The sequence below is a fragment of the Leucopleurus acutus genome (assembly GCF_964270905.1).
Source record: "Leucopleurus acutus genome assembly, chromosome: 5".
Classification (NCBI taxonomy): domain Eukaryota; kingdom Metazoa; phylum Chordata; class Mammalia; order Artiodactyla; family Delphinidae; genus Leucopleurus; species Leucopleurus acutus.
The window spans coordinates 86,900,542-86,919,058 of record NC_139147.1 but is presented as its reverse complement, the minus strand read 5'-3'; the positions used below and the strand labels follow the sequence as shown (position 1 = coordinate 86,919,058).

At 37.6% G+C, this 18,517-nt stretch overlaps 1 long non-coding RNA gene across 1 annotated transcript in view; it reads right to left on the bottom strand.

Moving 5' to 3' along the window:
* LOC309962637 overlaps positions 1–16,211 on the bottom strand; it is a 79,404-nt gene extending 63,193 nt beyond the window's left edge. Inside the window, exon 1 of the long non-coding RNA XR_014326254.1 lies at positions 16,109–16,211. This is a non-coding gene — a long non-coding RNA (uncharacterized lncRNA). The remainder of the gene's footprint in view (positions 1–16,108) is intronic.
* Positions 16,212–18,517: the final 2,306 nt, after the last annotated feature.

The following is an 18,517-nucleotide window of genomic DNA, read 5'->3' as shown; positions in this document are numbered from 1 at the left end:
TTGAATAATTTAAACATTCTTGCCTACAAGATTAAATTGTACCATCTTTGACACATATTTGTTAAGCTTGAGCTCAGTCCTTGTTTATATTTTCACAAATTTGAAATTAGTGGAAAGAAAATTAATGTTTTTTTCTCTATTAATAAGGCCAAAAATAAACCAACTTCTTTCTATTAGGATGTGTAAAGTGAAGCATTAGTAGAGTCTTGAGGGGAAATACTTGAAAAGATCCAAAATGAAATAACAAATTAATTTAAAAGAGTTCAGTATTAATCTGTAAGACATTCTGCTGTTTTTCAGAGCTTCTTCTTTCAGTTCATCATTCAACAATCAACAAACATATTTTGCTAGTTGTGTGCCAGGCATTGGTACAAGAGTTGGGAAATCAACAAGGAAAAATATGGGTTTCCTTGACTTCAAGAAACTTAGAGTCTAGTCTGAGAGACAGATGAGTAGACACATAACTAAACAGAGGCTGAGGTACACACAATAAGCTATGGGGATCCACAGAAAAGGCTCCTAAGACAACTTAGGTGATCAGGATTGGGTTGGAAAAGCAACTACAAAGCTTCCTGGGAAGCTTGGTTCCTGAAGTGAGTTGTGAAGGATAAATATAAGCAGCATATGATAAGAGGGGATGGAGACAGAAAGGGTTCCAAACAGAATAGGCAGTGTGTACTAGGTCCACATCACCAAGAGGAGAGGCAGATGGAGGAAGGGGTGGGAGGGGTATATTTAGAAATCTAGAAATAGTTCAGTATAATTTGGGGGTGGAATGTGGTAGGGAGACAAGTGGGGATTGATAGGAAAGAAGTATTTGAGTTCCATCCCACCAATACGAGTAGGTAGTTTTGAACCTCATTTGCCTAGAAGTAGAGAGATTCTACTATCTAAAGAAACAGGAGGCAGCACAACATGCAATCCAAGAGGCAAGGTTCCAAGAACAGCCAAAGTCAATAACAAGAGGACACTAGCCAATGTCAGGAGATGCGCAAAGCTGTAACTGGGGAAAGGAAATGAACGAAAACTGGGGGAAGAAAGTTATGGGAGTAAGAAAGGCATAAAAGGAACAGCTGGTGGAGCATTCTAACCAAGAGTACCAAATAGCTCCTTGATTTATTTTTCCTTTGGAGGCCCACAGACTCTTAAAGTTCTGTCTTTCACCTGATAAAATACACAGAAGATACACATACTTGGCTACCAATATGGAGAATGGCTGCCAACTACAACCAGGAAGGATTACAGGATCTCACTCCTCCAAAGGTGAACGGTGCTCTAAACAAGGCTGAGGGCAGGGAAAGGCAGAGCTATTTTAGACTCCTTAGCCTTCTCCTCTCTGACAAGAAATTGTGTTAGTACCCTTGGAAGGCTATAAATAGCATTCTCTAATGAAGAAGGAAAAAAAGACAGAATCACACATTTCCCTGCTGTACTTAGGGAAACACAATGCTAATGCCCCTGGATATAAACAGAACTCTCAGAAATAAAAAGTACTTCCTTGTTTATGGGCGACTGTGAAAGAGACTCATACACTGTTAAGATTATGGTCATGTTTACCACTAGTAGATTAAATCTTAAGAGGATTTTATTGATATAGGAATAGCCTAACACATAAAGAAAATATGTGGGAAATACGTCTGAAAATGAGCACTTCCAGATATGTTCCATGCCATTGTTCTACTCATGTGACTTGTTCCAGAAACATATTTAAGCCAGTCATAGGAAATTACAGCCACTCCCTCTTGGATTGGCCCAAACCACCTTCTAGTTCTTTAGCAAGGTTACTGATGAACTGGTACTCAACCCAGGCCCATCTTTCTCTGAAAACACAAATGGATATGGTCCCCTGGGTTGATATCCTTTATGCTCTTTCTTGGATGTGATTTTGGTACTTGCTGCCAGTCTTGCATACCCCACTGCTGATGAGAGGGTAAATGATGACCTCGACACGAATTTATTCTGGATAAGCATAACCCTTTCCTCCTCCCCTCCTTCCTCAAGAGGAAGATTACACAATCCGATATGACTAAAGGTGTCTGGTTTGACCATGAGGCAGTTAAAAAGGTGGTATTAATAGACAAAATGACTACAGAGAGTCCCTGATTCTCAAAAAAAAGTCCCTGGCCCTATACCTTCAAAAGTGCATTGTCGGAGGGAGGGAGACGCAAGAGGGAAGGCATATGGGAACATATGTTTATGTATGACTGATTCACTTTGTTATAAAGCAGAAACTAACACACCATTGTAAAGCAATTATACCCCCATAAAGATGTTAAAAAAAAAAGTGCATTGTCCATGTTAGTCTCCCATTGGTTACAAACAACAAAGAAAGTGAGTAAACTTTCTGGGCGGGCGGGAAAAGCATTCCATATTCTCTTTCAAGGTATGTAGATAAGGTGTGAAAAGAGTTCTTACACAGTACAAAATACATTAACCATAAAAGGAAAAAAATATATGAATTGAACTACATTAAAATTAAGAATTTCTGTTCATCAGATGACACCATGAAGAGAGAGAAAAAGACAAGTCACACACTGGGAGAAGATACAACTGTAACTGGCAAAGAGCTAGTATCCAGAATGTATAAAATACTCTCACAATTCAATAAGTAAAAGCATAAATGATGAAATAAAAAATGGACAAGACACTTGAACTAACATTTCACTAAAAAAGATATACAAGATATTCAACTTAATTAGGCATCAGAGAAATGTAAACTAAAACCAGATGAGACACCATCACACACCTTCCTGAGGGCTCAAATTAAAAGGACTGATAATAACATGTGTTGGTGAGGATGAAGTGCAGATACATACACTGCTGATAAGAACAAAAATCATACAACCACTTTAGAATGCTATTTGGTAGTCTCTGTTAGTATATTATGAATATAAGCACACTGTATGGTCTAGCAATTTCACTCCTAGACATACATCCAACAGAAATGCACACATATGCACACCAAAAACCATATATAAGTATGTCTATAGCAGCATTATTTGTAATAGCCCTAAACTGAAAACATCTCCAGAGTTTATAAAAAATAATGTGAATTTAGAAATTGTGGTATATTTATAATGGTTAATTGGACAAATATTATGTTGAGAAGAAAAAAAGCCAGATACAAAACAATAATACAAAAAATAAGGGGGAAAAGTTGTCTATGGTATTAGAAATTAGGATGAGGGACTTCCCTGGTGGTTCAGTGATTAGGAATTAGTGCTCTCACTGCCAGAGCCCTGGGTTCGATCCCTGGTTGGGGAAGTAAATTCCTTCAAGCTGCGTGGCACAGTCAAAAAAAAAAAAAAAAAAAGAAAGAAAGAAATTAGGATAATGATTGCTATGTTATGAGTGAATATGAGAAGATATGAGTGAGGCTTCTGGGGTGCTGGTAATATTTTGTGACTAGGTGGTGCTTACATGTGGTGATTATTTTGTGATAACTCATCTAGCTATGTACTTATTTGTATTTTTTTCTGTATATATATATAGTACTTCACTTTAAAAAAAAAGTTTAAGAAGTGCATGTAAGTAGCTTGACCCTCAGTTATTATTTAAATAATTCCTTGGACTTCTGCCATCCGATGCTCACTTGCCAAATATGGTTGTGTCGGCAGTGCTGACAGAACTAGAGCAGGAGAGAGGATCCCTACATAGTTTGGCCCGAGGCTAGTTGGGACTCCTTGACCTTCAGGGGGAAGGTGATGGTTAACTGTCAAATTAACATCTATATTTTTAAACTTTAACTTGTAAAAAGGGAAATATGGCTTAATTATATCCCTAATGAAATGTCATGCAATGTCTTGGTAAAGACATGGATGTTGAATCTGTGTAAAATGAAAATTGCCTGACACTGTTAAAATACATATAATTTTGCTTGTGGCATAGAAAGTGCCACAGTTTCCCAGAACTAAGTAGATAAAGAATGTGTGTGATATCAGGGAAATAACTGGGCCCTGGTGGGATTGATCTATGGACAAGGCAATCAGTCTGTTTCCTAAGATAATTTTCATGTCTCCAAGGTAACATCACATGTTTAGCATAGCAAAAATATAAACAGATTGTTCTAGTTTACAGATGAGATATTTAAAAAGCTTAAATTGCCATCTACTTATTTAGTTATGAAATCATAAATTATTAGATAAAAAGGCTGAATTCAGAAGCTATGTATCACCTTCAGGGTCAAGTCATACTGCTCAGCGTGGAATATAAGTTTCATCATGATTTGCTTCTTGCAAACTTCTCCATCTTCCCACCTCATCTCTGCCCACTCCATCCTCTCTTGACCCACTGTATACTCCAGTAGTTGCTAACTACTTCTAATTACTGAATATTTGCTCTTCCAAACTTCGAGACTTTGTGCATGCTCTTAACTCTGTACTGAAAAGCACTTCCCCTAACTATCTGCCTGGAAATTTTGTATTCATCCTTTAAAAACTTCCTCAGTCTCAGAGATTAAACACTCCTTACTCTATTCCAACTGCAAACCATTTCTGTTTCCATTACTGATCTTATGATACTATTTTTTTCTTTCTCTCCTTTGATATTTAGAATTCCTTGAAGATATGGGTTATATTTTATGCATCTCTATACACCAACTCCTGTTGTTCCAACATCTAGAGCATGGATAATGCTAAAGGAATATTTACTGAATGGAATTGAAAACAAGTTGCTCTTTCACAAGCAATTTGCCAAGGAAGAAATTCAAATGGCCAATAAGCATATTAGGAAATCCCCAATCTCATTATTATTTAAACAACTGAAAGTTGAAATAATATACATTATTTTCTTCCTTACAGTTAAACACTAAAAATATTATAATACTTGGGCTATTGCTGATGCACTCAGTTTGTTACCTCTTATCAAGTGCTTTTAAAAAGTTTATAAAATTTGACCTGTACCCAAAAAAAGGGGGGTACTTCCCTGGTGGTCCAATGGTTAAGACTCCACACTTCCAGTGCAGGGGGCACGAGTTCAATCCCTGGTCGGGGAACTAAGATCCTACATGCCCTGCAGTGTGGTCAAAAAAAACCAAACAAACTTTGACCTGTAAATATATTACTAGATGTCCATTCTCATGAAACAATCCAACAATGTGTATATATTTATGCACTAATATATATTTACAGTGTTATTTATAATAAAGAAAATGGAATATAAGCAAAGGGCCCAAAATTAAGGGAATAATTTAATCCCCTTAAATAATTGTGATACATCTCTATTGCTGAAAAGAAACACTTGTGCTAAGCTCCATGACAGCAAACCAAAGCTTAATTGCAGTTTCAGCCACGCCCAGGAACATGACCTTTACCAGTTAATCTGGAATTATCTGATCAGCACTATTGAGGTAATCTGCCTGAGGGACCCCTGCCCTTCCCCTAAAGGAAGGTCACTTTGCCTGAAATAATCCTTTCTTTTGTTTATGACTTCCTTGTCCCACCCTCTTTGTGCCCTTAAAAACCTTCCAGTTTGTACAGCTCCTCAGAGCTCCTTTCTACTTTATAGATGGGATGCTGCTCGATTCATTGAATAAAGTCAATTAGATCTTCAAATTTACTTGGTTGGATTTTGTTTTTTAACAGTGGAAAATGGTGCTTTACAGTGTGTTTAATGACATGGAAAATGTGTATAATATAAAGTAACCCCCCCAAAACGAGATACCAAAATGCATATGTATATACAGTATCATTTCAATTGCATAAAGAAAACTTTTGATTAAAAGATTAAAGGAAAAATACACCAAAAAAGATAGCAGTGGTGCCTCTAAGAAATGAAGTTAAGAAAAATATTTTTGCTTTCATAAACTTTCCTCTAGTTCCTAAATTCCTGTAACAGTCTGGAGAAAAAAGAATTCCCCTCAATTATGCTTCTTATATATAAATTAAAAACAAAACAAAATCATTTTTAATTTGAATAAACTCTAGATAGGGCATGCCTGATTATTAAAAATTCTAAAACACAGAAAATATTTTAAAATCATTTTTTATTACTGTCCAATGATCAGATAACTTGAATTGATCACTAAGAGGTGGAGCATTTCCCAGAGAAGGGAAGAATGTGAATCATCAAATATTTCTGAATCTGGAACCAGGTGGTGGGACAAACTCTCTCACATATTTCCTTAGTTATCTGCCATGGAAATACTACAGAGCAGATATCATTATTCACAGAATCACTCTAGTATATGACAAAGTCAGATTTTGATTCCAGGGCTATCTGCTAAAAAAGTATCATTCATTCTATTGCAATTAACACTCTAAGCAAAATAAGAGTTCACAGCCTCCTTTAATGAAGAGATAAAAATTATTTTTAGTGAGTCATACAATTTGTTTACTTAAAGCTTTTTATTAAATAGATTAAATTTGCTTCCTGACTCATAATTTATGCAAACATTTTCATCAAGGGAAACCCTACTAGACGATGAATGCCTTGAAAGTAGGGACCACCTTACAAGCACTGTGAGTATGTTTTCCTCAGCCCAGCCTGCGGTCAGAAGCACCTGTAGGGATTCAGTAAGTATCTGATGAATTAAATTAATCAGACCCTTCAGCAGGAACTTAAATCTTTCCAAGACAAAGTTACCCCAAATTTCAAATTAGGTCAAATTATAAAAATGAGGTTTTATTGTGTTTCATGCACACTTTTGTGAGCACCATTCTTAACCCTGACTGCAAGTTTTACTGTCAAGAGATAGATCTCCCTTAAGATTTTAGTGCAGTGATTAAAACCCTCTCTTTCAAGATCTATGAAAAATTACAACACCCTATTTTAGGAGCAAGGATTAAGGGCTATTGACTTTAGTCTCTTCTAGAAACACTTGTTCACTGATTTTTGTGGTCATTACTACAAACTCTATCTTGTCAGGGGACCTCAAAGTGACTGAGATTTCAGAGAAACAATTCTTGACAAATATGAGCTTTGAGAACTGCCCCCTTTTGGTCAGCTTTGGGTTCTGTGCTGCTTTTGATGAAGGTTACTGAAATTAAAGACACGCCAAAGATGAGACTTGGTAGCCAAATTCTCTTCAGACTCATTAGTTTCTTTATCTTTCTAGGAAAGCAATGCTTTGAGGAATATTTGTAAATGGGGAAGGGGGAAAAAGATGTCCTGAGCTCCTACTATGAATCAGGCATTGTATATACATTATTGCATTTGGAATCACAAAATTCCTATGAAGTAGGTATCCTTCATATTGCAGATGAAGAAAGCAAAAGTTAAAATAATCACTCAAGGACTCACAGCTAATAAAAGATTGAATAGAGTTTCTGAATTGTTTCTTTGCTGTCATATATACTCTCTGCCCTCTCTCTGGCTCGCTGTCTATTAGCAGAAACTATATTTCCCAGGTTCCTTTGTTGTGCCTTTTGGATGTATTCAGCCAAGGGGTAGGAGGGTAGGGACCTGGTGGAGAGGAAACTAAGTCCCCCGAGTTTATGAATAACTCTTTATCCAAAACTATATTCCCTTTCTTGTCCCGCCTCTGCTCCCCTCAGGATTGAGAAGTATTGAAGAAAAGGGGGGACTGAAACCAAGCAGGAACCTGTGAGGCCTTCCCAGGTACAAACACCCCTGTGCCTCCCTCCTCCCCCGCTTCTTGTTTGACCTTCCCTGAGATCCAAAGACCAGACTCAAGCAGTTAATGATTAGGACAATAGAGCCACAGGACTCCTAGTTCTACCTGAAGAGATACAGATAACAATCTGATGCATATCTTTGAGTTGTTTTGCAGAAACTAAGACCCCCACCCAGTGGAGGATGGTGCCTACATGTTGCCTGCAAACACACGGACCCCAGACTGGTTGGAACCAGAAGACTGATGATTAAGATTCCCCAAACATCACTCTGTTACCTCACCATCAACCAATCAGAAGGATGTCCATGAACTGATTAGGCACCCTGCAACTCTCACCCCTAAATTGTTTTTAAAAACCCTTCCCTAAGAGCCATCAGCATCTTCTGAGCATTAGCTGCCTATTCTCCTTGCTTGGTGCCCTGCAAATAAACACCATATTTTCCTTCACCACAGCCTGGTGTCAGTAGATTGGCTTTGCTGCATGTTGGGTGAGTGAACCCAAGTTCGGTTCAGTAACAGAGACTAGGAGGCCACAGAAAAGTAGACAGGATAGTCCTACTCCTTGCTTTGCCTAGGCTAACCTTTCCAGAAGCAGCTCCAGCTCCTTGGTGGCTCCAGGTCTAATGGGTCTAGCTATAGCTCTAGCTCCCATTAGATGGCCTCAGTTTGGGGCTCTGATAATCCACCTCCTCCCTGCCGCTTTAGTGTTAGGGGTTGCTGCTTCTTGTTCTTCCAAATCTCTGACATGCCTGCCCTGCCCCCTTTCCCATCAGCTTCTCAGCCCTTTCATCAACTGTATAAACAATATTCTGCATGAAAACTCTAGCATTAAAAAAAAAAGAAGGAAGGAAGGAAGGGAAGGAGGGAGGGAGGGAGGAAGGAAAGAAGGGAGGGAGGGAAGGAGGAAGGAAGGAAGGAAGGAAGGAAGGAAGGAAGGAAGGAAGGAAGAAAGAAAGGAAGGAAGGAAGGAAGGGAGGGAGGAAGGGAGGGAGGAAGGGAGGGAGGAAGGGAGGGAGGAAGGGAGGGAGGGAGGAAGGGAGGAAGGGAGGAAGGGAGGAAACACCTGGATTGGTTTCTCTGCACTTAATTCATCCTTGACTGATAAAGATTCAAATTTGAATCTGTTTGATCCCCTTGCATGACCAACAGAAAGGTGACTTTTTTTAAGATAATGAGTGGTCCCACATTAACATGTAACAAGAATTTCTGTCTCTGACTCCATTTCGTATATCCCAAGACTATTCAATGTCTTGTCACTATTTAAAACTATTTTTAAATAGTTTTTTTTTAAACATCTTTATTGGGGTGTAATTGCTTTACAATGGTGTGTTAGTTTCTGCTTTATATGTAACTGGAAACTATTACTGACGCAGCTATGTTCAAGATGTTTGTATATAAGTTAGTTACTGAAGTGTGGGCTGGATTTTGGCAGAGAAACATATGGAGCCCAAAAAGTATACCACGTAACCATGGATTTTAATGTTTTATTAAAACTCATTTCCCTTTGTCCACCAGTCCTGCAATTTGTCATACTGTCAGATGCTGAACTTGAAGCTTTTGCTACATGTTTTTAAAAAGGAGACTGAACATTCTCAATTGTCTAACCCACAAGCAATCTAAACTATGTTCTCCAGGCTTTAGAATGCTTTCAGGCAAGTGAAGATGCTCCTTTTCCTGAACTGTATATTATAACCAATTTGTTGAATGAGCCAAACTCAGGAGTGTGCCAGTAGAAACCAACCTATTTTTCTTCCCTTTTTCTTCAAGCCATTCAACAACCTGGTTTCCCCTCACGATTAGGATAATATGTCCCCCAAGTCCCATAGCTTCTTTAATCACTCTTATATGATACACAGATACTTCCTTTGTTTTCATATTAAAAAGCCCACTCAATGCACCCCAAGCCTAATTAATCACAAAATCCTTCCATTAATTAATTTAACAACTATTTACCAAACACCTATTTACCTGGTAGTATTCTAGGTTCTGTAGTTATAGCAGTAAATAAATCAGACAGAAAACCTTCCTCTCATGCAGTTCATGTTCTGGTGGGAAGATAGATAATACGCACATGAAAAGTAAGCAAAATATAGAGCATGCTAATGATAAGTGCTAAGAGGGCTGAATTTTATTGATAGATAGGTTGATGATGATAAGGGGGGCTTTTCAAAGTTTTCAATACCTCACTCCCAGTTGATGACCTTGCTTTCTATTTGCCTGAGAAAATTGAAGAAATCAGGCAATAACTTTTACAAACTCCCATCACTGCATCAACCCACCTATCAACATCTATGCCCATATACTCTGCCTTCTCTCCTGTTAATTTGGAAGAACTATCAACAGTCCTAGATAAATACAACCCCTCCACTTGTGCACCAGATCCAATCCCCTCTCGCTGACTCGAGAACACTGCTTAGTCACTCTCCTCTCTCTTTCCTGTGTCATCAATTTTCTCTTGCTCAGTGGCATGCAAACATCTCTCATCTTAAAAATCCTCTTAGCGTCCAGTTCTGCCTCCAGCAACCACCCCATTTTCTTTTAGAGCAAAACTCTTCCTTTCCTTGTCTATACTCTCTACCCTCAATGACTCTTCCCCTGTTCTCTTTAGAGTCTGTTCAAATTAGGCTTTTCTTCCCACCCCTTCACTGATATTGAAAGGTCACCAACAATCTCCATGTTGCTAAATACAGTGGTTATTCGTCCACCCTCATCTTGCTTCTTCTTCACCACCATTTTACAAAGGCCATCAGTCCAGCTCACTGAAACACATTCTTCACTTGACTTCCAGGACACACTAGCCTGGTTTTCCTTCCCTATTTCTGGAAGCACCTTCTTAATCTCCTTTATGTTTTCTCCTCATCAATCCATCATCTAAACACTGGAAGGCCCCATGTCTCAGTCTTTGAACCTCCCTTTTTTTCTATCTAGCCTAGGCTAGGTCTCATCTAGCCTCCCACTAATATCCAGAAGACTCCAAAATCCATATTTCCAGACTTAACTTTTATTTTATTTTATTTATTTTGGGGGAAGTAAATTTTTCTCACTTTTACTTATACTTTCCCCAGATTTATTGAAATATAATTGACAAATAAAATTGCATAAATTTAAGGTATACAACATAATGATTTGATATACGCATATTGTGAAATGACCACCAGAATAAAATTAGTTAACACATTCATCACCTTACATAGTTACCTTTTTCTGTGTATATGGTGAGATCATTTAAGATTTACTCTTATTAGATTTTAAGTATACAATATAGTATTATTAACTATAGTCACCATGCTGTACATTAGATCCCCAGAACTTATTCATCTTATAACTGAATGCTTACACCCTTTGACCAACATCTTCCCATTTCCCTCAGCCCCCAGACCCTGTCAACAACCATTCTATACTCTGTTTCTATAAGTTTGATTTTTTTTTAGATTCCACATATAAATGACATCATACAGAATTTGTCCTTCTCTGTCTATTTCACTTAGCATAATGCCTTCAAGTTTCATCCATATTGTTGCTAGTAGCTGGATTTCCTTCCTTTTTATGGCCTTTTAGTTTGATGGAGTCCTACTTATTTATTTTTGCTATAAGACCCACGTCAAGGAGATTTTTCCCTATGTTTGCTTCCACTTTTATGGTTTCAGTCCTTAATGCATTTTTAGTTAATTTATGTGCATGGTGTAAGATAATGGTTCAGTTTCATTCTTTTGCATATGGATATTCAGTTTTCCCAACACCATTTATTTATTCTGAAGATTTATTTATTTATTTATATTTATTTTTAATTTTTTAAAATTTATTTTGTTTGCCATTGAAATTAACATACCTTTTGATTCCTTAATTCCATTTGTGGCATTAAAATAATAATGTAAATTTTATTTATTTATTTATTTTTTTAACATCTTTATTGGAGTATAATTGCTTTACAATGGTATGTTAGTTTCTGCTTTATAACAAAGTGAATCAGCTATATTTATACATATATCCCCATATCCCCTCCCTCTTGTGTCTCCCTCCCACCCTCCCTTTCCCACCCCTCTAAGTGGGCACAAAGCACTGAGCTGATCTCCTTGTGCTATGCAGCTGTTTCCCACTAGCTATTTTACATTTGGTAGTGTATACATGTCAATGTCACTCTCTCACTTCGTCCCAGCTTACCTTGCCCCCTCCCTGTGTCCTCAAGTCCATTCTCTATGTCTGTGTCTTTATTCCTGTCCTGTCCCTAGTTTCTTCAAAACCACTTTTTTTTTTTTAGATTCCATATATATGTGTTAGCATATGGTGTTTGTTTTTCTCTTTCTGACTTACTTCACGCTGTATGACAGTCTCTAGGTCCATCCACCTCATTACAAATAACTCAATTTCGTTTCTTTTTATGGCTCAGGAATATTCCATTGTATATATGTGTCACATTTTATTTATCCATTCATCTGTCGATGGACACTTAGGTTGCTTTCATGTCCTGGCTATTATAAACAGAATTACAATGACCATTGTGGTACATGATTCTTTTTTTTTTTTTCCACACGCGGGCCTCTCACTGTTGTGGCCTCTCCCGTTGCGGAGCGCAGGCTCCGGACACGCAGGCTCAGCGGCCATGGCTCACGGGCCTAGCCGCTCCATGGCATGTGGGATCCTCCCGGACCGGGTCACGAACCCGTGTTCCCTGCATTGGCAGGCGAACTCCCAACCACTGCGCCACCAGGGAAGCCCGATTCTTTTTGAATTATGGTTTTCTCAGGGTATATGCCTGGTAGTGGGATTGCTGGGTCATATGGTAGTTCTGTTTTCAGTGTTTTAAGGAAACTCCATACTGTTTTCCATAGTGGCTGTATCACTTTACATTCCCACCAACAGTGCAAGAGAGTTCCCTTTTCTCCACACCCTCTCCAGCATTTATGGTTTGTGTAGATTTTTTGATGATGGCCATTCTGACTGGTGTGAGGTGATACCTCATTGTAGTTTTGATTTGCATTTCTCTAATGATTAGTGATGTTGAACCTCCTTTCATGTGTTTGTTGCCAATCTGTATATCTTCTTTGGAGAAATGTCTATTTAGGTCTTCTGCCCATTTTGGATTGGGTTGTTTATTTTTTTTGATTTTGAGCTGCATGAGCTGCTTGTAAATTTTGTAGATTAATCCTTTGTCAGTTGCTTCATTTGCAAATATTTTCTCCCATTCTGAGTGTTGTCTTTTTGTCCTGTTTATGTTTTCCTTTGCTATGCAAAAGCTTCTTTTAAGTTTCATTATGTCCCATTTGCTTATTTTTGTTTTTATTTCTCTTCCTCTAGCAGGTGGGTCAAAAAGGATCTTGCTGTGATTTATGTCATAGAGTGTTCTGTCTATGTTTTCCTCTAAGAGTTTTATAGTGTCTGGCCTTACATTTAGGTCTTTAGTCCATTTTGAGTTTATTTTTGTGTATGGCCAATACCATTTATTGAAGATAAACTCCTTTCTCCATTGTGAGTTCCTGACACCCTTTCAAAGATGTTGACCATACATGCATGTGTTTATTTCTGGGCTCTCTATTCTGTTCCATTGGTCTATGTTTCTGTTTTTAGGCCCATCCAATATTGTTTGGACACAGATTTTCCTTGACTCATGATGGGGTTACTTCCTAAATAACTTTTCCCAATAATATTTTCGTTGTAAGTTGAAAATATTGTTAATTGAAAATGATTTAACACACCTAACCTTCCAAACATCATAACTTAACTTAACCTATCTTAAATGTGCTCAGAACACTTACATTAGCCTACATGGGCAAAATCATCTAACACAAAACCTATTTAATAATAAGGTGTTCAATATCTCATGCAATTTAGTGAATACTATACTGAAAGTGATAAACAGAATGGTTGTATGGGTACAGAGTGGCTATAACTGTATTGGTTGTTTACCCTGATGATCAAGTGGCTGACTGGGAGCTGCCCAGCATCATGAGAGAGTATCCTACTACATTTTGCTAGCCTGGGAAAAGATCAAAGTTCAAAGTATGGTTTCTACTGAATGCATATTGCTTTCACACCATTGTAAAGCTGAAAAATCCCAAGTCAGACCATGGTAAGTCAGAGACCATTTTTTCTATGGCTTTGTAATATAGTTTGAAATTAGGAAGTGAGATACCACCAAGCTCTGTTTTTCTTTCTCAAGATTGTTTTGGTTATTCAGGATCTTTCTTGGTTCCATGCAAATTTAGGTTTTTTTTTCTATTTCTGTGAAAAATTCCTTTGGAATTTTTATTACGCAGTGCATTGAATCTGTAGATGGCTTTGGGCAGTGTGGACATTTTAATAATATTAATTCCTCTAATCCATGAACATGGGATATCTTTCCATTTTTGTTTCTTCTTCCATTTCTTTCATCAGTGTCTTATAGATTTCAATGTAGAGATTTTTCACCTCCTTGGTTAAATTTATTCCTAAGTATTTTATGTTTTTTGATTCTATTGTAAATGGGATTTTTAAAAACTTCTTTTTCAGATAGTTTGTTGTTAGTATATAGAAACACAACTGATTTTTGCATGTTGATTTTGTGTCCTGTAGCTTTACTGAATTTGTTTATTAGTTCTAGCAGTTTTCTGTGTAGTCTTTAGGACTTCATATGTATAATAAGATCATGTTATCTGCAAAGAGAGACAATTTAACCTCTTTGTTTCCAATTTGTATGCCTTTTATTTATTTCTCTTGCTTAAATGCTCTGACTAGGACTTCCAGTACTCTGCTGAATAGAAGTGGTGAGAGTGGGCACCCTTTAGCCTTAAATTTTATATTCATAAATCCAACTCCCTATTCAACATCTTCACCCAAATTCCCAATTGACATCTCAAAATTAACATGTCTACCTCAGAGTTCCCTTTTCCATCCCAAAATGTTCCAATTAAAGTTTTCCTCTCATCTTAGTGTAGGCCTCCTTGAGAGGAGGAAATGATATAGTTGGCATATTTTCTTTCCTCATTCTACTTCCTCCCCACTCTCCAGTTCCACTCCAGGATTGAACAAGGGAGGGAGGAGAGGAAAAGTGGCGGGAAAGACTCTCCCTGACTATCATGTATCTCTTGCTCTGTAATCTGAAAATTTAGTACAGTATTTTATAATACATTTTCAAAAAGAAAATGAATTAGGGGATAGAAGATGAGAAACAGAGGAACCAGCCAATAAGTTATTGCCACAATTCATGTGAGAAATAATGGTAGCCCAAACTAAGGAATAGTCATAGGAAGGGAAAAAAGTGGACAGGATGGTGAAGTTTTCAGGCAGTAAATTAGCCAGAAGTTGATGGCTGATTGGAAGTAATGAGTGGAGTGGGAAAAGTCAGAATGATTTTTAGGTTCTAACTTTGGAGTCTGGGTGGATAGTAGTGACACTGAGATACAGAATACATGGAAAGCACACAATTTTGGAGAAACAGGAATAAATGGTTCAATTTCAGTCATATTGCAAGCTCATGTCTAATTGATACAAGAAGAAACTGGAGAAAGTGTTCATGTAATTTAAATACAGACGATAATTTTTCAAAATATGAAAGAGAATATGTCTGCACAATAACATGGTTGGAGGGCCTGAACTTTGCATTGAACCAAACTAAAGACCATCAAATATAGAGTACCTCCGTTTCCTACTCCTGATGGAAGAAACACACTTGAAACAAAAAAACACACCATTATAATCATTATATAGCTGCGGGGAAAAGGAAATGGGCTGGTTGGCATAATATTTTGCTGTAGAAATAAAGATGTGGGTGGTCTGCCCATGATCACAACCTTTTAAGACCTACATTGGGTTTAATGCCTTTCTGTAATCCAAGCCCTTGCATAAACCTGCCATCTTTTCCTTATAAATCCTACCCACTCCAATCCCAACCCCCACAACTTACTTCCAAAGAAAATGGTATGTATTTAGGGCAGTCAGTGAATAATAGCAAAAGTAATACCAGTGAGTCTTCCTGACAACAGCAGTTTTGGAGGCTTTAGGGCCAGTGAAGCCACAGGGAAGCTGAGCTGGAGACAGCTTTGGATAATGAATCATTATCAAAAGTGTGAGCTAAATTCTGATTGCAGAATCCTTATTACTGTGATGGTACAACAATCCAAAAAGAACACAGCTGGATTCTCAGATGACAGGTGGCGCTTACAATTTCTGGCTGAAGACAGTTCAATTTTTCAGTTATAAATTGAGCAAATTTGATGTGGACATCACTGTAAAAGGATACATGTGGAACCCCAATAGGTTATTATTACAGTGACTTTTTTTCTGGCAGTAAGATTCACTTTATCATCAGAATTTTACAGCATACGGAGACCCTCTATAGTGAACCTTCTCCACACACAGAAACTTTCTGGAATTTGACTAGTTTAACTTACTAAAAGTTCAGCTTTTAGATTTATGGTAAACAATACCAGCATTAAAACCCTACAATTTGGCCGAAGACTGCGTTTACAGTCTTAACTCTTTACTTACCTTCCTCAAACTCACACTTCAGGTGAAATGTTCTGCTTACTGCCCTCTGACCCTGGATTGCATTTTCCTTACCCCATTCTGGTCTTCTCTTCTTTGCTGAGCTCTTTGAAATCCAGCTCAACATTCTGACTCTTCTTCCATAAAACCTTGCTTGACTCTATAGTTTGAAGTGATTCTCACTCCTTCTGAATTCCTATAACAAATAGAGTAATTTATGGGAAATTTTTGTAAATAGTAACACAATTAAAAAATGTTTTATATATTGTTATGACACTTAGTGTCTCACAATTCTATTGGGAATTATTTTTCTGTTTATGAACTTTTATTCACCTGTGTTCCAGGGGAGCCCAAGACTACTGTCAGGTTTAATGACTTACCAGAAGAACTCAGAACTCAGTAAAGCTGTTATATTCCTGGATAAAATTTATTACAGTGAAAGGATACAGATTTAAATCAGCAAATGATGCATAGAACAGAGTCCAGGAGAAACCAGGTGCAAGTTACCCTCTCCCATTAAAGTTGTACAGACAGCACTTAATTCTCCCAGTTAACAACGTGTATGATGTATATTGTCAACCAGAGAAGCTCACTAGAACCTTGCTGTCCTAGGTTTTTATTGCGGGTTAGTACATAGGCATTCCATGCTTACATGACTGTAAGTCTCCAACCTCTCCCCCACACCCCAGAGGTCAAATTGACACAGCATGGCCCAGCGTCGCAGGAGAACAAAAACGGGTAATCGCTGTAAATTTCATTGTTAGCATGAACTATCTTGTATAGCCCAAGGTCTCAGGTATACAAAGATACTCTTTTCAGGCAAAACATTCCAAGGGCTCAGAGATCGTCTCCCATGAGCTAGTCAAGGGCCAGTGCTTTCTCTGGAATGTGCAGGATTTGAACATGCCAAGCCCACTGGCTATATATCTTGTTTGGTAATATTCAGCCGTCCAAACATATCTTATGATTCTTGGGTGTCAGTGTAGAACAGGATCCATATGGTCTCCTTTGTATTTAGTTATTACTCAATAAATATTTGCATCTTTTGCATCATTATGCATCTTATATTCATTACACTTCATATACCAAATACATCATTCAGCTTCTGTTACAGCTTTTCTCTGCAGAGTAACATAAAGAATGTTGATTCTTGGCCAAATTCTCCTCTTTATCACAATGACATATTTCTATAGATATTTCATCTAAAAATCATGCAGCTAGAACTACTGAGCGACATTTTTCAATAGAAAGTGGGGATATGAAATGTGTAGAGTGCCCATTTGCATTGTAAAACTAGAAGAAAAAAATTTGAAACCTGAGCTCTATGAGGCCTGATGAGTCCCCCATCTACTTAGAATAAGGATGTTGAAGTTGCATATATGTTTTGGGAATTTGTAAAAAAAAAAAAATCAAGTGGAAATTTGTAAAAAAAAAAAAAAATCCCACCCATTAAAAGCAGCCACAGTTAATATTTTTAAAGTAAGAAAAAAAAAAAACCCAGAATGACTAGCTTTATGGGAACAAATATGTTTTAGCTAAAAATACTATTACTGAAGAATATCAAACCAGCTTCAGAGCTGGAGAGTGTGTGGGGTCAGAGGCAGACTAATAAATGTCATGATAGGAGTATGTGACTGGGTATCAGGACTCTTGTTATGACAGGGACACTATTGTGTGTTCACCACACCTTTAGGAAGACCATATTTCCTAGCTGTCATGATATTTAGGTTGAGGTCATTTAATTAATTCTCTGATGTGGAATCTAGCATGTCACTTTCAATCCTAGGCAGTTAAAAACAAGTGGAGGCTATGTGTTCCATAGTGTGGGACTGCTTGACCTGTACTAGACTTTATAAAAGAAGAAACAAATATATGTTGTATAAAGTCACTGCAATTTCAGGCCTTTGTTACTGCAGCCAAGCTCAGCCTGGCCTGGCTATTGTACCCAGGTCAGAAAAACAACTCTGCAATTAGCAGTATAACCAAAGGCAATATGCTTCAGCTCTTCAGCTTTTAGTTTACAGAGAACTAGTCTAAACCATGCAACCCCTTCAGGGTTGACAATGGACCATATGTCAAGGATAAATTAAGTCTGTTCAAGACACAGAAACCACCTACCTTTTAATATCCTCTCTCATATTTAATTCCTCTTTTACATTTAATATTTCTATTGATATTTTAGACTTTGCATTGAGTGAACCTTGACTTTAGGGACAGAACTTCACCCATTAGTGGAGTGCAGAAATCTCCCTCACTATACCACAAGCTGAGAGAAAGGGTTAAATTAAAAAAGAAGGAAAACAAAGAAGTTAACAAAGCCTGCCCTGGTTATTCCAACTCACTTACTCTCCCTTCATCCATATACTCAAGGCCCTTTTTATATATTATATGTCCATTTATCCTTTTAAATCCTTAATGATATGGAGTACATTTATCCACTGAGTATGGAGACAAGCTCAAAAGTTCCTTAGTTTTTCTCCCAGT